The sequence below is a fragment of the Rutidosis leptorrhynchoides genome, chromosome 7, assembly GCF_046630445.1.
Source record: "Rutidosis leptorrhynchoides isolate AG116_Rl617_1_P2 chromosome 7, CSIRO_AGI_Rlap_v1, whole genome shotgun sequence".
Classification (NCBI taxonomy): Eukaryota; Viridiplantae; Streptophyta; class Magnoliopsida; order Asterales; family Asteraceae; genus Rutidosis; species Rutidosis leptorrhynchoides.
In genome coordinates, this window is record NC_092339.1 from 145,482,868 (window position 1) to 145,505,718 (window position 22,851).

Consider the following 22,851-nt stretch of genomic DNA (forward strand, 5'->3'; position numbering starts at 1 on the left):
CAAGATGCAAAATATATGTGAAATAACAACAAGACGGAATGAACAAATGATGTGCACCATTTATCATTCAGCAAACAAACGCCAATATATTTGGAAACTTTGGTAAAATTTAATCATTTTCACACAAATCACCCTCAATAATTTAAATTGTTACTGATTTCTTGCAAATGAGGGCATTGCAAGATCTTAAGTGTGGGAAGGGGTTAAATTCTTTTTTTCGGATTTTAAAAATTTTTACTTTATACACTTGGTTACCATTAAAAATACTAGTAAAGCAGTAGTTGTATTAGAATCTAGTGCTCTCTGATAATAAAGAACAGCCCTGGTCTTATATACTGACTACCCAATTCTAGTAAAATTTTTCAAAATTTTCAATTAAATGAACTAAAAATCATGTTTATACATATTTATGAACGATAAAACTAGGTTTTAACACCGAAATTATTGTTACCTCAAAAAGGACATAAATTGAGAAACAAACCAAAATGTTAAAATTCATTTAAAATGGAATAGAGGACGATAAAAAGGAAAATAAAAGCCAAGTGTGGGAAAATTTACCAAGTTATCTTAAACATATGTCACATATATCTGTAACAAATAACTGAAAATACTTTTGCTTTGGACTAAACTAAACTGTTTTACCCGATGAAAGAAAAGAAGAGATGGATCTACACGATGAATCAATTCCATCATTAAAAGGAAGTAAAGTCTTCTGAAAAAGAAACGCGCTTCTTGATTTAGGTCATGAAGTTGTCGTCCAGACCAGCTGTAGGTTGACGAAAAATCTAGAAAAGTCATCACTAAAATCAGCAGGAAATCCACGGACCTCAGCATTAAACAGGGTCGCCAAGTGGTCAGATTTATCCTAACCATGAGAAGGATTTATCTCGTACAATGGAGGGGCACCATGCAAATTAGCTGGATAAGACTAATAAATCAGATCCCCAGAAAGGATAATCTCCTTAAAGATTAAAAATCAGCTTTTAAGACTGATATTACTCAATCCTAGAGATTGACCTTAAAGATTGAGAATTCAAACTCATGGAATTCAATGATATCTAAACTCGAGCTTGAACGAGAAAATATTTTGATCAAAATTACAAACCGATTTGTTTTCTGAAAACCCTATTTTCAATGCGTTCATTACCATTGAACGTAAAATCCTGAGAATTCACCAGAATTCATTAGGTCACCTGAACCAAATCGGGTGTCAACCGTAAGAACGGTGGTTGCATAGTGGTCAAAGACAGGACCTTGTGCCATACCGAAAAATTATAAGGGTGAGCTTTACTATTGCTCCTACCAAGGATAGTAATTGCGTCCGACACGTTATAGACCATAATTAAAAGCATGTCAGGGGACATTGCCTTAACAGTTGCTTGTTCAACGCTTTCCTTTACAACCGGACGGTAGTTTATCGAAAGGTAATATACGGGACAAGTAAACTGGACGTGTTGCTTTCCAAATACAAGGTTAGCAAGTGGGTGACACAAAACCATAAGTTTTGAGCTAAAATTTTCAAATTTGAAACCCACCAAACCCACAAAAATATTTTGCAAACACCGGTAAAGGGTTATTCCGGAAAACTTATCTAGGGTAAAAACTAGATTTAATTTTCAAAAGATCAAATGTTTTCATAAAGATCCAATTTCCTTAATGGATCTAAATTTTTATAGTCATGTGGGACTGTAAACCATATCGTTACTACCATTGTTTATACCGCCGTATAGAAATCACTGATATACAAAGTGTGAAGAATAAAGAAGTGATTCTAGTATTTCAAGACGATATTGCTTGAGGACAAGCAACGCTCAAGTGTGGGAATATTTGATAATGCTAAAAACGAACATATATTTCATAGCATTATTCCTCAAGAAAGACAAGCTTTTAGTTGCAATTGTTCTATTTACAAGTGATATTCGTTTAAATAATAAAAGGTGAAGACAAAAGACAGATTCAACGAATTGAAGATGCAAACGATCAAAAAGCTCAAAAATACAAAAGACAATCAAAAAGGTTCCAATTATTGATAAGAAACGTCTCGAAATTACAAGAGTACAAGATTCAAAACGCAAAGTACAAGATATTAAATTGTACGCAAGGACGTTCGAAAATCCGGAACCGGGACCAGAGTCAACTCTTAACGCTCGACGCAACGGACTAAAAATTACAAGTTAACTATGTATATAAATATAATATAATATATAATTAATTATATTAATTATATATATATTATATTTATAAATAAAAACCGTCGTCAGAGAAAGACTCCAAGGGACTGAGCTGTAATTTCATTCTCCGCGACTCGCGGAGTTTGAAGGCCAAAATGGCCGCGAGTCGCGGAGCCCCCAGTTTTGAAACTCCCTATAAAGCAAACCGAATTCTGATCATTTTCATCATCTTTTTCTTCTTCTTCTCATACGTAAATTATATATATATATATATATATATATTTATAATTTATATTTTAATTTTAATTATAATTCTAATAATAAGGGTATGTTAGCGAATATTGTAAGGGTGTAAGTCGAAATTCTGTCCGTGTAACGCTACACTATTTTTAATCATTGTAAGTTATGTTCAACCTTTTTACATTAATGTCTCGTAGCTAAGTTATTATTATGCTTATTTAAAACAAAGTAATCATGATGTTGGGCTAATTACTAAAATTGGGTAATTGGGCTTTGTACCATAATTGGGGTTTGGACAAAAGAACGACACTTGTGGAAATTAGACTATGGGCTATTAATGGGCTTTATATTTGTTTAACTAAATGATAGTTTGTTAATGTTAATATAAAGATTTACAATTGGGCGTCCCTATAAATTACCATATACACTCAATCGGACACGATGGGCGGGGTATTTATATGTACGAATAATCGTTCATTTAACCGGACACGGAAATGGATTAATAGTTAATAAACTTGTTGAAACAGGGGTGAATTACATTCAAGGGTAATTGGTGTAATTGTTAACAAAGTAGTAAAACCTTGGTTTACACGAAGTCGATAACCTGGTGTATTCATTAAACAAATTATTAAAACCTTGTTACAATTCGAATCCCCAAATAGTTGGAATATTTAACTTCGGGTATAAGAATAATTTGACGAGGACACTCGCATTTTATATTTATGACTGATGGACTGTTATGGACAAAAATCAGACGGACATATTAAATAATCCAGGACAAAGGACAATTAACCCATGGGCATAAAACTAAAATCAACACGTCAAACATCATGATTACGGAAGTTTAATTAAGCATAATTCTTTTATTTCATATTTAATTTCCTTTATTTTATATTTAATTGCACTTCTAATTATCGCACTTTTATTTATTGTTATTTAATTGCACTTTTAATTATCGTCCTTTTTAATTATCGCAAGTTTATTTTATCGCACTTTTATTATTCGCAATTTCATTATCGTTATTTACTTTACGCTTTAATTTAAGTCTTGTATTTATTTTTAATATTTTACATTTGGTTTTAACTGCGACTAAAGTTTTAAAATAGACAAACCGGTCATTAAACCGTAAAAACCCCCCTTTATAATAATAATATTACTTATATATATATATTTGTATTTTTATAAAAGTAAACTAATATAGCGTTAAGCTTTGTTTAAAGATTTCCCTGTGGAACGAACCGGACTTACTAAAAACTACACTACTTTACGATTAGGTACACTGCCTATAAGTGTTGTAGCAAGGTTTAAGTATATCCATTCTATAAATAAATAAATATCTTGTGTAAAATTGTATCGTATTTAATAGTATTTCCTGCTAAAATTAATAACTATTTTATATACACCCCGCTGCACATCAGGCGCAAACCAGAGATTTTCTACCATAAATTGTTTGCACATTGTTACAGGTTATATGAGGTTCTATTTATTGTGCTAAACGAGTTAGAATCACAATGCAACAAGGACTCCTAATCGCGTTCAATTTTTTTGTGCCTCGGCACAATCTCGCTACTGCAAGACATATAGTCCCGGTCACGAGCATGCCTTTTGTCACCCTCGCGATCGCGACAAGCCTTCTCCCATTCGTGTGATAGTGATCGAAGCTAATGATTCTTCTACTTGTATCCTCACGACTATGACTCTGATCTTTCCCTGTCGCAAAATTAGTCACCAGCAGCATCTATATTTTTGTTTAATCTCCTTCACACACTCCATCAATCTCCCACTTGAAATAGACTTTAAACAACCCAATCACTTTAACCTGTCAACCAAACAATCTAACCAAGAACGTTAAACCAACATTATACCGCCAAACACTAATTGGAACACACACTCTCATCACATTCTTAGAATAAGAAAACTTTCGATACAAGGTCTTTGATGTTATGCTAGGTAGTGTACGAAATAGTTATATTTTTACTAAAAAATACTATTAAATACGATACAATTTTACACAAAATTATTTATTTATAGAGTGGATATACCTAAACCTTGCTACAACATTTAAAGGCAGTCTACCTAATGGTACAGTAGTGTAGTTTTTAGTAAGTCCGGTTCGTCCACAGGGAACTAGCCAAGTTTAACGCTATATTTTTTTAAAACTATATTTGTATATAAATATAAATATATATATATATATATATATATATATATATATATATATATATATATATATATATATCTAAGTAGTATTTTTATTATAAAAAGGGGATTTTTACCGATTAATGACCAGTTTGTCGATTTTAAAACTTTAGTCGCAGTTAACACCTAATGTAAAATATTAAAAATAAAAATAACTTAATTTAAAGCGTAAATTAAATGACGATAATGAAATTGTGATAAAAGTGCGATAAAATGACGATAAATGAAATTGCAATAATTAAAAGTACGATAATTAAAAATGCAATAAATAAAATGACAGTAAATAAAAGTGCGATGAAATATGAAATAAAGGAATTATGCTTATTCAAACTTCCGTAATCATGATGTTTGACGTGTTGATTTTAATTTATTACCATGGATTAATTGTCCTTTGTCCTGGATTATTCGATATGTCCATACGGTTTTGTCCATAATGGTCCATCTGTCATAAATATAAAGTGCGAGAGTCTTTGTCAAATTATCCATATACCCGAAGTCAAATATTCCAACTAATTGAGGATTTGAACTGTAACAAGGTCTTAGTACTTTGTTTAATGAATACACCAGGTTATCGACTGCGTGTATTTCAAGGTTTTACTACTTTGTTAACAATTACACCAATTACCCTTGAATGTAATCTACCCCTGTTTTAATGAGTCCATTAACTATTAATCTATTCCCGTGTCCGGTAAAATGAACGATAATTCGTATTTATAGATATCCCGCCCACCGTACCCGATTAAGCGTATGTTGTTATATATAGATACGTCAAATTGTAACCTTTATATTAAATTGACGAGGTATCGTTTAGTTAATATAAAGCCCATTAATAGCCCATAGTCTAATTTTCACAAGTGTCGTTCTTTTGTCCAAACCTCAATTATGGTACAAAGCCCAATTACCCCGTCCTTAATATTTAGCCCAACATCACGATTACTTTGGCTTAAATAAGCATAATAATAACTTAGCTACGAGACAAAGGGGTGAAGGATTCGGCAGAATGCTCGAGCTTTTATAGGCCAATTGTGTCATGGTTTACTCCGCGATCTCGAAGCTTTTCTCCTTTATATCTCCGCGATCGCGGAGCTCTTGTATCCAGCTCATCCAGGTAATTTGAACGTGGGCTGCTTAATATTTTATAATATAATATATATAATTAATTATATATTATATTATATTCTTGTGCATAGTTGACTTGTAATTTTTTGACCGTTGCGTCGCATGTTGATAGTTGGTTCATGTCTCGGTTTTAGATTTTTGAACGCCTTTTCGTATGATTTAATATCTAGTACTTTGCGTTTCACGGCTTGTACTCTTGTCATTTTTAGGCGTTTCTCATCAATAATTTGAACCACTTGGATTGTACTTTGTACTTTTTGGCTTTTTGGTTGTTTGCGTCTTCAATTCCTCGAATCTGTATTTTGTCTTCACCTTTTATTATTTAAACGAATATTACTTGTAAATAGAACAATTGCAACCAAAAGCTTGTCTTTCTTGAGGGATAATGCTATGAAATATATGTTCGTTTTTAGCATTATCAAATATTTCCACACTTGAGCGTTGCTTGGCCTCAAGCAATATAGTCTTGAAATAAAAATACAAGAATCACTTCTTTATTCTTCACACTTTGTACATCAGTGATTTTGATTTGGCGGTATGAACAATGATAGTAACGTTGTGGTTTACAGTCCCACATGACTATGAAAATTTAGATCCTTAAGGAAATTGGATCTTTATGAAAATATTTGATCTTTTTAAAATTAAATCTAGCTTTTACCCTAGATAAGTTTTCCGGAATAACCCTTCACCAGTGTTTGCGAAATTGTTTTTGTGGGTTTTGTGGGCTTCAGATTTGAAATTTTAGCTCAAAAACTTGCGGTTTTGTGTCACCCACTTGCTAACCTTGTATTAGGAAAGCAACGCGTCCAGTTTACTTGCTCCGTATATTACTTTTCGGTAAACTACCATCCGATTGTAAAGGAAAGCGTTGAACAAGCAACTGTTAAGGCAATGTCCCGTGACATGCTTTTGATTATGGTCTATATAGTGTTGGATGCAATTACTATCCTTTGTAGGAGCAATAGTAAAGATCACCCTATAGTTTTTCGGTCTGGCACAAGGTCCTGTCTTTGACCATGCTATGCAACCACCGTTCTTACGGTTGACACCCGATTTGGTTCAGGAGACCTAATGAATTCCAGGTGAATTTCTAGGATTTTACGTTCAATGGTAATGAACGCATTAAAAATGGGTTTTCAGAAAACAAATCGGTTTGTAATTTTGATCAAAATATTTTCTCGTTCAAGCTCGAGTTTAGATATCATCAAATTCCATGAGTTTGAATTCTCAATCTTTAAGGTCAATCTCAAGGATTGAGTAATATCAGGCTTAAAAGCTGATTTTTGATCTTTAAGGAGATTATCCTTTCTGGGGATCTGATTCATTAGTCTTATAAGCTAATTTGCACGGTGCCCCCCATTGTACGAGACAGATCCTCTCATGGTTAGGATAAGTCTGACCACTTGGCGACCCTGTTTGATGCTGAGGTCCGTGGATTTTCAGCTGATTTTCGAGAAAACTTTTCAAGGTTTTTCATGGACTCTACAACTGGTCTGGACGACAACTCCCTAACCTAAATCAAGAAGCGCGTGTCTTTTTCTCGAAAGACTTTACTTTCTTTTAAATCAAGTGGCACATTTCTTTCAAATATATTATAAGAAATCGGGTAAAACTGATAAAATTGTCCAAACCAAAAGTATCTTCAATTATTTGTACAAAAATATGTGATATATGTTCTAAATAACTTGGTAAATTTTTCCCACACTTGGCTTTTATTTTCCTTTCTTTGCCTTTTTATTTTCCTCTATTCCATTTTAAATGAATTCAAGCGTTTTGAGTTGTTTCTCAATTTATGTCCTTTCCGAGGTAACAATAATTTCGGTGTTAACACCTAGTTTTATCGTTCATAAATATGTATAAACATAATTTTGAGTTCATTTAGTTGAAAATTATAAATTTTTTTACTAGAATTGGGTAGTCACTATATAAGACTAGGGTTGTCCTTTATTATCAGAGAGCACTAGATTCTAATACAACTACTGCGTTACTAGTATTTTTAATGGTAACCAAGTGTATAAGTCAAAAATTTTAAAAATCCGAAAGAATTTAACCCCTTCCCACACTTAAGATCTTGCAATGCCCTCATTTGCAAGAAATCAGTACACTTTAAATTATTGAGGGTGATTAGCGTAGAAAAATGATTAAATTTTTACCAAAGTTTCCAAACATATTGGCGTTTGTTTGTTGAATGATAAATGGTGCACATCATTTGTTCATTTCTGCAGTTGTTATTTCACATATATTTTGCATCTTGTCGTCAAAATTAGTTGCTTTTGCTGAATTTAATTTCAGTCTTTGAAAATGCGCTGTTTTACCCTGTTTTTTACATGAGATAAACTACAAACATATATATACATATTTTTGAAGTCGGGTATATCACCCCACATTCAAAAATTATTAAAAATCTAATAATAAAAGTTAGAAATTTATAAAAACTATTATAGTATCAAAAGAAATATTAAAGTATAAAATTACAAGTTACCAAATAAATAAAAATAGGCATAAAAGAAAATTAGGGTTGATGAGGATGGTGCCAGTAGGGATCCCATTCATAGTTGTATGTGATGTAGAATGCTTGAGTTGGGTCATATATTGGGTACGGTGGTCGGGTCTGTATAGTCCAGGGAGGAAATACGGGCATTGGAGTAGGAATGTAGTTTGTATTTATGTGTGCACAATGACTTATGATTTGGTTTTGATGATACTGCCAATCTTGAAATGCTCGTTGTCTAGCTATTTCATACTCATGTTGAGCCATAAAAATTTGCATTTCTGTCATCTGATTCCCCCCTCCCGCATTACCTTGCTGCTGATCTCTTTCGACCTGTGGATGACTCCCTTGATATGGTTGTGCAACATTATTTCTTTTCAATAAAACCTTTGCACCAACATATACCCGCATATCAATCGGATCACGAAGAAGGGGTACTTGTACTAACTCCCTCCCCCGAGTAATATCTACACTGAGGTACTCGGCAATTAAAGTCACAAAAATACCACCTCCTATAATACTATTGTTTCGCATTCCCTTTATCATTTCCGACAAATAATAACCTACATAATAAGGAATATTTACAAAGATTTGTGGGTCTCTAATACACATCAGATAAAATAAATCATTTTCATTCACTTTATCTTTATTTCTACCCCTTTGTGTAATAGAGTTGGAAATGAATCTATGGATTACCCTAAGTTCAGCTCTATCTATATCAGTATAAGAATAATGACCCCCACGAAAACGATTATGGCTAGTCATTCTACTCCACAACTCATTCATATCAAAATCCTGATCAACCCTTCTACCATTACTTATCAACTGTCTAATATCATTAGTTAATAGTTCTTCAGGCGTATAAATACACAAAGCTTCAGCCATATCTAATAAAGACATACGGTACATTATTCCTCCTAATAAGAATCTAATAAAACTTCTATTCGTTAAACTAGTTACTTCATCATTTAGTTCAATAGTACTTAATAACTCAACGCACCATTCCTTATACACAGGTCTACGTATAGTGAATAGACTAATCCAATCATTGAAAGTAGAATTACCATACCTTTGTGTAAGTAATTCTCTTATTGGCTCGGCCAATCCCACTGTTTCTAACGGTGCCCAATCTATTAACCTGGGTACTTCAACACTCTTGGGTTGCAGAATGTTTACGTTCCGCTAGAATTTTGGATACTCTGTCCAAAATCTATCAAAAACTAAGTTCGGGTGTAGATTTGCTTCAACTGCTCGTGACAATGGAATAAAGGGGTGCGGTTGATTTTATTTGTATTGTTCACTGAAATCTTGATCCTCGTCATATTCATTATAAGTATTAAAGTTTTGTGGCGCGGATGAAGATTCACCTCGTTCATTCTGCAAAACACATTAAACAAAAAGGAATTTGTGCATCAAAAAATGCATTGGTTTTAGCAAAATAACAAATAAAAATAACTAAAATGACATGTTTAATTAGAATCAAATTTATACATTTTCATATTTTTATCAATTCTATACTTTTTACCAAACTTATGAATGTATACAATGTCCATAAGCATGTAACTTCTAAAACATGTCAAAAAGAATCATTATAACAATTAAACAAGTTTCAATTGGCATTCATATCAAATTAATCAAGTTCATTCAATTTTGACTTAAAAAGTCAACAAATTGGCTCAAAAATCATGTTTGTAATCAAAGTTTGGATCAATTAACACCTCAAACATGTTACACTACTTAATTTAGCATCAATTCATAACAAAAATCGGCCATAACTCGTTTATATCAAAAAGCCCCAATTTTACTCAAGAACATAAACCCTAGATTTCTAAAAATTTTGAAGTTTTTGGCTTCAAATCATGTTCAATAGCATCAATCCAGGTTATACAACTATAATATACAAGCAATTTAACTATAATCAAGCTAGAAATCATCAAATTCAAATTAGGTAAAAATTCTATCAAGAACACTACAAATTCGAAATTAAAGGGTGTTTGGATGTAGGAATTACCATTCTTCTTGAAAGGGTTCTAGGTAGGAATCTCTACATCGTTATATAGCAACAAATTTGATGAAAAACGGTGTAAAATTACGATTTTTGGTGTGTTTTTTTCGTGGGTTTTCGCAGAAATTTTGTATGGTGTGTGTGTAGAAACTGTTCTGTCGACCAGTTTATCCTTTCTGAAATTTGGTAACTCCGCGATCTCGAAGGCTTACAGCTCCGCGATCTCGAAGTGGTTTTTTTTTTTTTTATAAAAATCTTTAACTAATTAAAACAAATAATTAAATTAATTTTGAAATTTTGTTTTCCTTGTTATTTAGGACGAGGTTGTTTCGGATCGTTGTCCTAGTCCGTCCCACAACAAAATTTTAAAATTTGTCATTTTTTAAGCGTTGTTTTAAAGGCAAAGATTTTTGGGTTTTTTAATATTTTTGGCATAATTTAGATCAATAAGATTAAAAATAATGATAACAAAATTTCTCGTCCCTCCCTTGGGTAAAGCAATTTTGGTTCAACGACCTAGTCTTCAACTCACGACGAATTTTAAATATCAAATTTTTAACTTAATGAAATAAAGTAAATTTTTTTTTTTAAATTCACACCAAACTTATATTTAAAATGCATAAAATTAAAAATTCAGATACATATCATTAATATTTAAATATATTAGTTTTACAAACTTATATTGAAAATATTAATTAAAATATTTAAAAACTTAAATATATTGGTTTTAAAAATTTACAATAATAATTTAATATTAATTTAAAAATATGGTAAAGATAAAATTAAAAATCTTTTTGGTCTTTTATCCCACTTTAATCAATCAAATATTATCAAAAATATACGTCCCTTTTTTGGGTAAAGTAATTTCGGCTATATTACCTAGGTTTACTCATGACGAATTTCTGAAATATTTTGGATTGATTGATTAAAGATATTTATACCTTAAGAATAAACGGTAAATTTCGCAGTGATGTAATAAATTTTTGTATGATATCAATAATTTCGGTTTCGCATACCTAATTTTATTGAATACCAATTTAATACTTTATAGCGAACGATTTAGCGTTTATTATCAAAAGGTTAACAGCAATAAATAAAAACAAAAATAAAAACTGTACATACTTACCTATGAGATAGAATTCTCAGAGACCCGCTTTAGCTGACTCATAGGAGAGTCGTGTGATTTGGTTTTCCATAGCTACATAAGCGTAACCTCGATTTTTCAATAACTTTTCTTCTAAACATATGAACTGTCCTTCTCTGCATAGAGTAACAAATTCGGTATTTGAATATGTTTGATTATTCGAACATTTACCTTCGTGTGACCATTTTCCGCATTTATAACATCTTTCAAGGTATCGTGCTCTTCTTTTTGGTGCGGATTTTGATTGTCCTTTACCAAAATGTATCTTATGATGATTATTCCTGAGTTCTTTTCTTACTCCGTCCATTTTGCCTCTTATGAATGATACCAATTCACTCGGAAGGGTGTCATTATTACGTTTAGTAATCATAGCGTGTAGTAGTAGACCATGGTTCAGATCAAAGAAATTCTTCATCTCGTAAAACCTAAAAGAAATAAAAATTCAGAATGGGGGAAGAAGACTAGTTTTTTAGGGTCTGCTAGGGAAAGACCATGCGGATTCCATTTTCGAAAACTACACAAAAACAGAATATCTAACTCTAACAGAAATAAATATTATCCTTAAAAGACTTGATTCTCCCCACACTTAGTTAGCTATGGTGTCGAAATTGTGATTAACTTCGTTGTCAACTTCCATTGGATCATGTATGTAATGTTTAACTCTATGACCATTAACTTTAAATTCAGTCCCATTTGAATTTATTAACTCTATTGTTCAGTATGGGAAAACTCTTTTGACTATGAATGGTCCAGACCATCTTGATTTCAATTTTCCAGGAAATAGCTTGAATCTTGAATTAAAAAGAAGAACTCTGTCTCCTTCTTTAAATTTTTTTGAACTTCTGATTCTTTTATCATGCCATTTCTTCGTTTTTTCCTTATAGATTAACGAATTTTCATATGCTTCATGTCTTAATTCTTCTAATTCGTTTACCTGACTTAACCGTAGACGTCCAGCTTCATGTAAATCAAGATTACATGTCTTCAAAGCCCAAAATGCTTTGTGCTCAATTTCTACTGAAAGGTGACATGCTTTTTCGTAAACGAGTTTAAAAGGTGTGGTTTCAATTGGAGTTTTGTAGGCTGTTCTAAAAGCCCATAGTGCATCCTCCAATTTCATAGATCATTCCTTCGGATTTGATCCTACGATTTTCTCTAGAATACGTTTTAATACTCGGTTGGTATTTTCAACTTGTCCACTTGTTTGTGGATGATAACGGTTGAGATTTTATGAGTTACTCCATATCTTTTGAGAACTTTCTCAAGTTGATTATTACAAAAATGAGTACCCCGATCACTTATTAAAGCTTTCGGTGTTCCAAACCTTGCAAAAAGACGTTTTAAGAAGTTGACTACAACTCGTGCATCTTTAGTTGGGAGAGCTTGTACTTCCACCCATTTAGATACATAATCAATGGCAACGAGAATGTAGAGATTATTATGAGATTTTGGAAATGGACCCATAAAGTCAATACCCCAAACGTCAAATACTTCACTTACTTGAATGACATTTTGTGGCATTTCATCACTTTGACTTATTTTTCCGGTACTTTGACAAGCATCACAGGATTTACAAAGAAGGTGCACGTCTTTGAAAATTGTAGGCCAATAGAATCAAGCGTCGTAGACTTTTCTTGCTGTGAGCTGAGGCCCATAATGCCCTCCTATTGGTCTTGTGTGACAATGGTTTATTCCATCGGGATATCTTTTAAACAAATGTGGATCTTCCCAGAAATAGTGTTTTATATCACTAAAGAATTTCTTTCGTTTTTGGTACGACAACCCTTTTTCAAGGTATCCACATACTAAGTAGTTTGCATAGTCTGCAAATCATGGAATTTCATTATAATTTATTTTTAACAGATATTCTTCAGGAAAGTTATCTTGTATAGCCGATTCATTTAGAACTTCTAATTCAGGATTTTCAAGACGAGAAAGATGATCAGTGGCGAGATTTTCTGCTCCCTTTTTGTCTCGGATTTCAATATCGAACTCTTGTAAGAGTAAGATCCAACGAATTAATCGTGGTTTGGCATCTTGTTTTGAAAATAGGTATCTTAGAGTAGAATGGTCGGTATAGACCACCGTTTTAGCAAGAACGAGATATGAATGAAATTTGTCAAAAGCAAAGACAATAACAAGGAGTTCTTTTTCAGTAGTTGTATAATTTGTTTGTGCTCCTTGTAATGTCTTATTAGCGTAATAGATAGGTTGAAATCATTTTTTAATCCTTTGTCCTAAAACAGCTCCCATTGCAAAATCACTTGCATCACACATGAGTTCAAATGGTAGATTCCAATTTGGAGTTATCATGATTGGCGCATTAGTGAGTTTTTTTTTTTAAGAATATTAAAAGATTTGATGCATTCATCCAAAAAGATGAATGGAGCATCCTTTTCAAGGAGTTTATTCATAGGAGTGGCAATTTTAGAAAAATCTTTTATGAAACGTCAGTAAAAACCGGCATGCCCTAGAAAACTCCTAACTCCTCTAACATTGGTGGGATGTGAAAGTTTAGCAATTACATCTACTTTAGCTCTGTCCACTTCAATTCCTTCCTTTGAAATTTTATGACCAAGAACGATGCCTTCTTTAACCATGAAATGGCATTTCTCCCAATTAAGAACTAGCTTTGATTGTTCGCATCTAATAAGCATTCGTTCAAGATTAACTAGACATGATTCAAATGTATCACCGAAGACTGAAAAGTCATCCATGAAAACTTCCATGCATTCTTCTATCATGTCGTGAAAAATCGCCATCATGCACCTTTGAAAGTTTGCAGGGGTGTTGCAAAGTCCAAATGGCATGCTTTTGTAAGAAAAAGTACCATAAGGGCACGTGAACGTGGTTTTCTCTTGATCCTCGGGTGCTATTGGAATTTGAAAATATCTGGAAAAACCATTAAGAAAACAATAGTAACTATTTTCGGCTAATCTTTCCAACATTTGATCAATGAAAGGTAATGGAAAGTGATCTTTTCTGGTGGCGTCATTTAATTTTCTATAATCAATACAAACACGCCATCCTGTTACAGTCCTAGTAGGAATAAGCTCATTTTTTTCATTTGTGATGACAGTCATGCCACCCTTCTTAGGTACACATTGAACTGGACTTACCCATGGACTATCAGAGATTGGATAAATTAAACCTGAATCAAGCAGTTTAATAATTTCTTTCTTAACAACATCTTGCATATTAGGATTTAGTCTTCGTTGGCATTGCACATACGTTTTATGACCTTCTTCCATAAGGATTTTATGTGTGCAATACGAAGGACTTATGCCTTTAATGTCATGAATCTTGCATGCAATAGCTGGTTTATGAGCTTTTAGCACAGAAATGAGTCGAGATTTTTCATTTTTCGTAAGAGAAGACGATATTATTACAGGTAATTCAGATTCACCATGTAAATAAGCGTATTCCAAATGGTTTGGAAGTGGCTTTAACTCTAATGTCAGTGGTTCTTCTATTGATTTATATCGATATCTGTTTTCCTCTTTTAGCATTTGAAGTTCTTCTGTTGTTGGTTCATATTCATTAGCCATGAGTGTAGCTAACATTTCAGCTTCATCAATTGGTTTAGTCCCTTCTCCTAAAGAACATTCTCCCGTTCCTTGTAATTCTGGAAATTCTTCTAACAATTCTGCATGTGAATCTATAGTTTGAGTATAATAACATGTATCATCTGCAGATTGCGGTTGTTGCATGGCTCTATCAACAGAAAAGGTAACACTCTCGTCCTCTATACTTAGGGTTAGTTTCTTACCGAACAAGTCTATTATTGCTTTAGCCGTGTTTAAGAATGGTCTTCCTAATATGAGAGGACTCGAGAATCTTCTTCCATGTCCAGAATAATAAAATCTACTGGAAATACTAAAGTACCAACTTTAACTAGCATGTTCTCCATTATCTCTCTAGAATATTTTACGAATCGATCGGCTAGTTGTATGCTTATTCTTGTTGGTTTCAATTCTCCAAGGTCTAGTTTAGCGTATAGTGATTACGGCATTAAATTTATACTAGCACCTAAGTCTGCCAATGCTTCTATTGAACTAAGACTACCCAGAAAATATGGAATTGTGAAACTTCCTGGATCTGATAATTTTCCTGGTATCTTATTCAACAGCACTGCAGAACAATTAGCATTCATAGTAACAGCCGAGAGTTCTTCCATTTTCTTTCTATTTGTGATTAGATCTTTCAGAAATTTAGCATATCTTGGCATTCCTGAAATTACATCAATGAAAGGAAGATTGACATTTATTTGTTTAAACATATCCAAGAATTTGGATTGCTCGGCTTCAAGTCTTTCTTTTCTCATTTTACTCGGGTAAGGAAGCGGTGGTTGGAATGGTTTAACATAAGGTTTAGCTTTAACTGTGTTATCTTCATTAACCTTTTCAACTACCGGTTCTGTTTCCTTATCTTGCTCAGATTGTGGTTCTTGTGGAGTAGAAATAGAGTCATCAGAAATTACAGGTATTTCAGGTGGTTTAAGTGTAATACCACTTCTTGTGGTAATGACTTTAGCTGTTTCATTCCGGGGGTTAGCATTTGTATTGCTAGGTAGACTTCCCGGTTTTCTATCACCTATCAACCTTGCTAGGTTGCTCATTTCTTGTTCCAGATTTTGAATAGAAGCTTGTTGATTTTTAAATGCTTGATCATTTTGTTCATTGGTTTGTTTCTGAGATGTGAAAAATTGAGTTTGAGATTCAACTAGCTTCGACATCATATCTTCTAAATTTGGCTTTTTATCATCGGTTTGTGGTGGTTTATTTTGAAAAATAGGTCTTTACTGGTTGTAAGTATTATTGAATACTTGTTGATTGCTAGGACCTTGTTGGTTGTTGTATGGAACATTTCGGTTATAATTCTGATTTTGATTGTAGTTTGGTCTTGGCGGTTGATAATTATTCTGATAATTATTTCCAGGCCTTTGGTTCATGTATGAAATATTCTCTCTTTGTTCCATTGTTTGTTCAATACTGAGACAATCATTTGTCAAATGTGGTCCTCCACACTGCTCACAACTAATTCGTATTGAGTGAATATCTTTAGTCATCTTTTCCATTCGTCTCTCGACAGCATCTATCTTTGCGGAAATGGAATCAAAGTCATGGCTAGAATCGGTTCTAGCTGCTTTAGATGATCTAACGATATCTTTTTCTTGATGCCACTCATGTGAGTGGGAAGCAGTGTTATCAATAATTTTGTAAGCTTCAGTTACGGTTTTCTTCATAATAGAACCACCAGCTGCTATATCGATGTCTTTTCGTGTAGTGATGTCGCATCCTTGATAGAATATTTGTACTATTTGATAAATGTCTAAACCATGTTGCGGACATCCTCTCAATAACTTTCTAAATCTTGTCCACGCCTCATATAAAGTTTCATTTGGCTTTCGCGTGAATGTAACAATTTCTCCTTGAAGTCTTACGGCTTTAGATGCCGGAAAGAATTGTTTAAGAAAATTTTCAACTAAAACATCCCATGTATCAATCGCCCCTTCAGGTAACGATTCTAACCAATCTTTGGCTTCTCCCTTTAAAGTTCAGGGAAATAACATGAGATAGATCTGTTCATCCTCAACTTCTCGGATTTTAAATAGAGTGCAGATCCTATTAAAGTTTCGAAGATGTTCATTTGGATCTTCCGTCGGCGCACCACTAAATTGGCATTGATTAGTTACCATGTGTGGGATTTGTCCTTTGATTTCATAATCTGGTGCATTAATGTCTGGTTGAGTAATTGCATGATCTTGGCCAGTGCGTTTAGCTCTCATTCCGTCTTCCATACTTAGAGGTTCCAGATTTTTCATGATTAAATTTGTTGAATCTAAATTGCTAGAGGATTCTAACTTAATGGTTTCTTCCTCGACAATCTCTAGATGAGTGATTTGTGGTTCAGGAGGAATGATTAGTGGTTCAGGATCTCTGAATTGTCCATGAATATCCTCCGAATTCTCAATTGTGAGGTCGGGTTCAAAAAATGGATTATCGGAAATTTGAATTGGAGTACTTGGTCGACTAGATGACGATTCTAAAGAAAAATCAACGGCGACAATATTTTGTAAGATGTCTTGATCGAGTTACAGGTGGTGAACGTATGAAAGGTGGTGAACGTTTTGCTCGGTGCATTCACTGAATATCCTATTAGTTATAAAAGATAAAAATTATATAAGTTATCAAATTAATAGACTTTTCTGCTTTTGCTCACGTTTCGAATAGCCAAAAGATGTAGCAGGGAGCCAGAACCCTTTAAATCGGAAGCTCACAACTCAGCCACTAACAAATTCAACTATTACTACGAAGCAGAAAATTTTGATGTCTATCAATTTAACCGCTTAAAAAAAATTTCGTTGAAATTTTAAAGAAAAGAAAATTCTATGTCCTAGAAACTGGAGCGGCGAGAAATAAGAAAGAAAAAGAGTGCGTCGAAAAACGTCGAAAAATAAAAGGTCGAAAAATAAGAATAAGAAAATAAAGCGTCGAAACTTAGAATTCTAAAAACTTAAGTCTAAAAGTTGCGTCTAAAGGTATTAAAGCTTAAAAGAAATTCTAAATCCAAAACGGCAATTACTTAAAAAGGTACTAAAATTTATTTAAATACTAAAGCGATAAACAACGTCATAAAACTTTAAAGCGCCTAAGTCTTAGTCTAAAGAAAAAGTACTTAAGGGATTTTACGGCAAATCTTAAAAATCTAGAAATAAAAATAACTACGGCAAAATACTAAGTTACGAACTAATTACGAACGAAAAATATACAAATATTACAAAAGATACGAAATATAAAAATAAAACTTAAAGTTATAAAAATATAATTTTTATAAAAATATAATTTTTATATTTTTATTTGAAAAGTATTAACTTTATAAAGTATTAAAACTATTTAAAAGTTAAAAATACAACATTAATTAAAAACTAAAGTTAAAAACTAATTATTAATTAAAAACCCTAATTAGGTTTAATAATAATAATTAAATTTAAATTAAACCCTAATTTGTGCAGATCAAGGATCAGACTTGTCGGTGCAGGCTACACGATCATGTAGTTTTTTGCTTTGTTTTCTCCGAGATCGCGGAGATGTGCAGGTTCAGAATCTGATGTAGGCTGAATTTCGTGCAGGATTTTTTATTTTTATTTTATTATTATTTTTTTATATATATAGCGTTTTGCTTTCTGCGTTTAAGAGTCCCAAGCAGCGGCACCAAAAATACTTGATGTTATGCGAGGTAGTGTACGAAATAGTTATATTTTTACTACAAAATACTATTAAATACGATACAATTTTACACAAGTTATTTATTTATTTATAGAGTGGATATACCTAAACCTTGCTACAACATTTATAGGAAGTGTACCTAATCGTACAGTAGTGTAGTTTTTAGTAAGTCCGGTTCGTCCACAGGGAACTAGCCAAGTTTAACGCTATATTTTTTTTAAACTATATTTGTATATAAATATAAATATATATATATATATATATATATATATATATATATATATATATATATATATATATATATATATATATATATATATATATAAGTAGTATTTTTATTATAAAAAGGGGATTTTTACCGTTTAATGACCGGTTTGTCGATTTTAAAACTTTAGTCGCAGTTAAAACCTAATGTAAAATATTAAAAATAAAAATAACTTAATTTAAAGCGTAAAGTAAATGACGATGATGAAATTGCGATAAAATGACGATAAATGAAATTGCAATAATTAAAAGTACGATAATTAAAAATGCAATAAATAAAATGACAGTAAATAAAAGTGCGATGAAATATGAAATAAAGGAATTATGCTTATTTAAACTTCCGTAATCATGATGTTTGACGTGTTGATTTTAATTTATTACCATGGGTTAATTGTCCTTTGTCCTGGATTATTCGATATGTCCATACGGTTTTGTCCATAATAGTCCATCAGTCATAAATATAAAGTGCGAGAGTCTTCGTCAAATTATCCATATACCCGAAGTCAAATATTCCAACTAATTGGGGATTCGAACTGTAACAAGGTCTTAGTACTTTGTTTAATGAATACACTAGGTTATCGACTGCGTGTAATTCAAGGTTTTACTACTTTGTTAACAATTACACCAATTACCCTTGAATGTAATCCACCCCTGTTTTAATGAGTTCATTAACTATTAATCCATTCCCGTGTCCGGTAAAATGAACGATAATTCGTATTTATAGATATCCCGCCCACCGTACCCGATTAAGCGTATGTGGTTATATATAGATACATCAAATTGTAACTTTTATATTAAATTGATGAGGTATCATTTAGTTAATATAAAGCCCATTAATAGCCCATAGTCTAATTTCCACAAGTGTCGTTCTTTTGTCCAAATCCCAATTATGGTACAAAGCCCAATTACCCCGTCTTTAATATTTAGCCCAACATCACGATTACTTTGCCTTAAATAAGCATAATAATAACTTAGCTACGAGACATTAATTTAAAAAGGTTGAACATAACTTACAATGATTAATAATAGTGTAGCTTTACACGGGCATAATTTCGACTTAGAAACTTTAAACACTCGCTAACATAACCTTATTATTATTAAACTTAAATTAAAATTAAAATTAAAATTATATATATATATATATATTTTTACGTAAGAGGAAAGAAAGAAAAAGGGGTGAAGGATTCGGCAGAATGCTCGAGCTTTTATAGGCCAATTGTGTCCTGGTTTACTCCGCGATCTCGAAGCTTTTCTCCTTTATATCTCCGCGATCGCGGTGCTCTTGTATCCAGCTCATCCAGGTAATTTGAACGTGGGCTGCTTAATATTTTATAATATAATATATATATATATATAATTAATTATATATTATATTATATTCTTGTGCATAGTTGACTTGTAATTTTTTGTCCGTTGCGTCGCACGTTGATAGTTGGTTCATGTCTCGGTTTCGGATTTTCGAACGCCTTTTCGTATGATTTAATATCTAGTACTTTGCGTTTCACGGCTTGTACTCTTGTCATTTTTAGGCGTTTCTCATCAATAATTTGAACAACTTGGATTGTACTTTGTACTTTTTGGCTTTTTGGTCGTTTGCGTCTTCAATTCGTCGAATATGTCTTTTGTCTTCACATTTTATTATTTAAACGAATATTACTTGTAAATAGAATAATTGCAACCAAAAGCTTGTCTTTCTTGAGGGATAATGCTATGAAATATATGTTCGTTTTTAGCATTATCAGTCTTCAACACTATTTTTTAGAATCGAAATTACAACCTTCTAATTCTCTAGTCAATGTCTTTTCTCATCAAGTCATGAGAAGAACGGTTGAGGCAGTGCAAAATCTCAACTTGTCAGTCGTCACCACCTTAGTAAATATATTAGCAGGATTCTTTGTACCAATGACTTTCTCCAATATTAAAGTACCATCATTAATGAGTTCTCGAATAAAATGATACTTTAGATTAATGTGCTTTGTAGGACTATGAAACACCATATTTTTCCCAAGATGAACCGCACTTTGGTTGTCACAATATAAGATATAATAAGTCTGGATTTGATCCAACTCACCAAATAAGTTATTCAACCAAACAAGCTCTTTAGAAGCTTCCGAAACGGGCATATATTCGGCCTCGATGGTCAACAAAGCAACCCTCTTTTATAGTCGAGACATCCAACTAACCGCCATTTTCACCACTGTGAACACATAGCTCGTAGTGCTTTTACCCGAATCATCACATCCATCCAAATTAGCATCAACAAAACTCCTAAGTATGACATTACTTTTAGAGAAGCACAACCCCCATACTATAAGTTCCTTTTAAATAATGAAGTAACCATTTAACTGCTTCCTAGTGCTCTTTCGATATATGACGGTTGATAACTTCCACTACATGGACAATATCCGGACTCGTACCAACCATGGCATACATAACACTACCCACGACTGAAGCATATGATACCATATCCATCTTTGCTTTCTCTTCTCCGATTTAGGTGATTTACTCTTCGATTAATTCATTGTGCTGACCAAAGGCATAGAACAATCTTTCGCTTTATCCAATTTGAACTTCTCTACGACTTTCTCAATATATTTCGATTGAGAAAAGTATAGAGTACCTTTCACACGATTGCTCACAATACTCATACGGAGTATTTGCCTAGCACCACCAAAATCTTTCATCTCGAACTTACAGGAAAGCAATCCCTTCAACTTGTTGATCTTAGACATGTTGAAACCTTCAAGTAACATGTCATCAACGTAAAACAATAAGTTTATGCAAGAGGACTTGAATTTCTTTAAGTAACAACAACGACCCATTTCACATCTCGTGAATCCACTCCTCTCATAATATCATCGAAGTTCAAGTACCATTACTGATGTGCTTGCTTCAATCCATATAAACTTTTTCGTAGCTTCCAAACTCACTTCTATTTACCTTTTACCTTAAAGCCCCGGGTTGCTTCATATATATCTCCTCATCAAGATATCTATGTAAGAATGCAGACTTTACAACTAATTGTTATAGATTTAAGTCCTTGGATGCAACTATACGCACCAATCGAATAGTAATCCAGTGAAAATATCTCATTGGCACCTCACCATTATTCGGCAATAGATTGTTACCCAAACTCCCACTAGAACCTGCAAGATCATCTATAGAATCATCGTCAAATGTAACATAATTCGGTTTAGGATTTACCGTCACTGCCTTAGACTTATATGCATACATTTTTTTGTCCCATGACCAATGTGGACCTTTAGTTTTCACCCTTACAACCTCCCCTCAAACTTAAGTCCCTCTCTTAGGCCTCCCCTCGAACGATAGTTGGGTCCCCTCATCGTTGACTACACTGAGGGGTGCGCCACGTCGCACCATGCGCTCAGGGGTACGCCCATTGCGCTGTCCACCACGTTCGGGGTGCGCCCACTGCGCTGTCCACCACTAATAGGATCGTAGAGCCTAACAACACGTCCTACAATATAAGTCCAAGAGTCTTCGCTTTTCTAAAACCAATCGGTAGTAGAGGGAGTTCCCCTTAGACTTATATGTGTACATTTGTTTTGTCCCGTGAACAATGTGTGACTTTGTTTTGCACCCTTACAGTCCAGTTTTCCAGCTTCCTGGTACGTTCAGTTTGACCCAATTACTTCATAACTCGTGTAAGGCGTGAGGTATCTTTGAACGACAACCAAGACTCAAGAAAGTGGAAGCAAGAAGAGGATGACTCATACATTGTTTGTGGAACTCGAAAGCATCTGGATGACTCATAATTACCTACTGGTACGTTTCACACTAAGTGGAACAAACTTTTTCCACTGAAGGTGAACATTTTCATTTTGCGTCTTTCTTATGACTGTCTTCTTACTCGAGTAAATCTTGCTTTTCGAGTTTTGACATTAACTCCATCTTATGTCCTTTATGTGATGGTGATGACTTTTGGGATCTCAATTTTTTTTTTTTTTTTTTTTGTAACAAGGCTACAT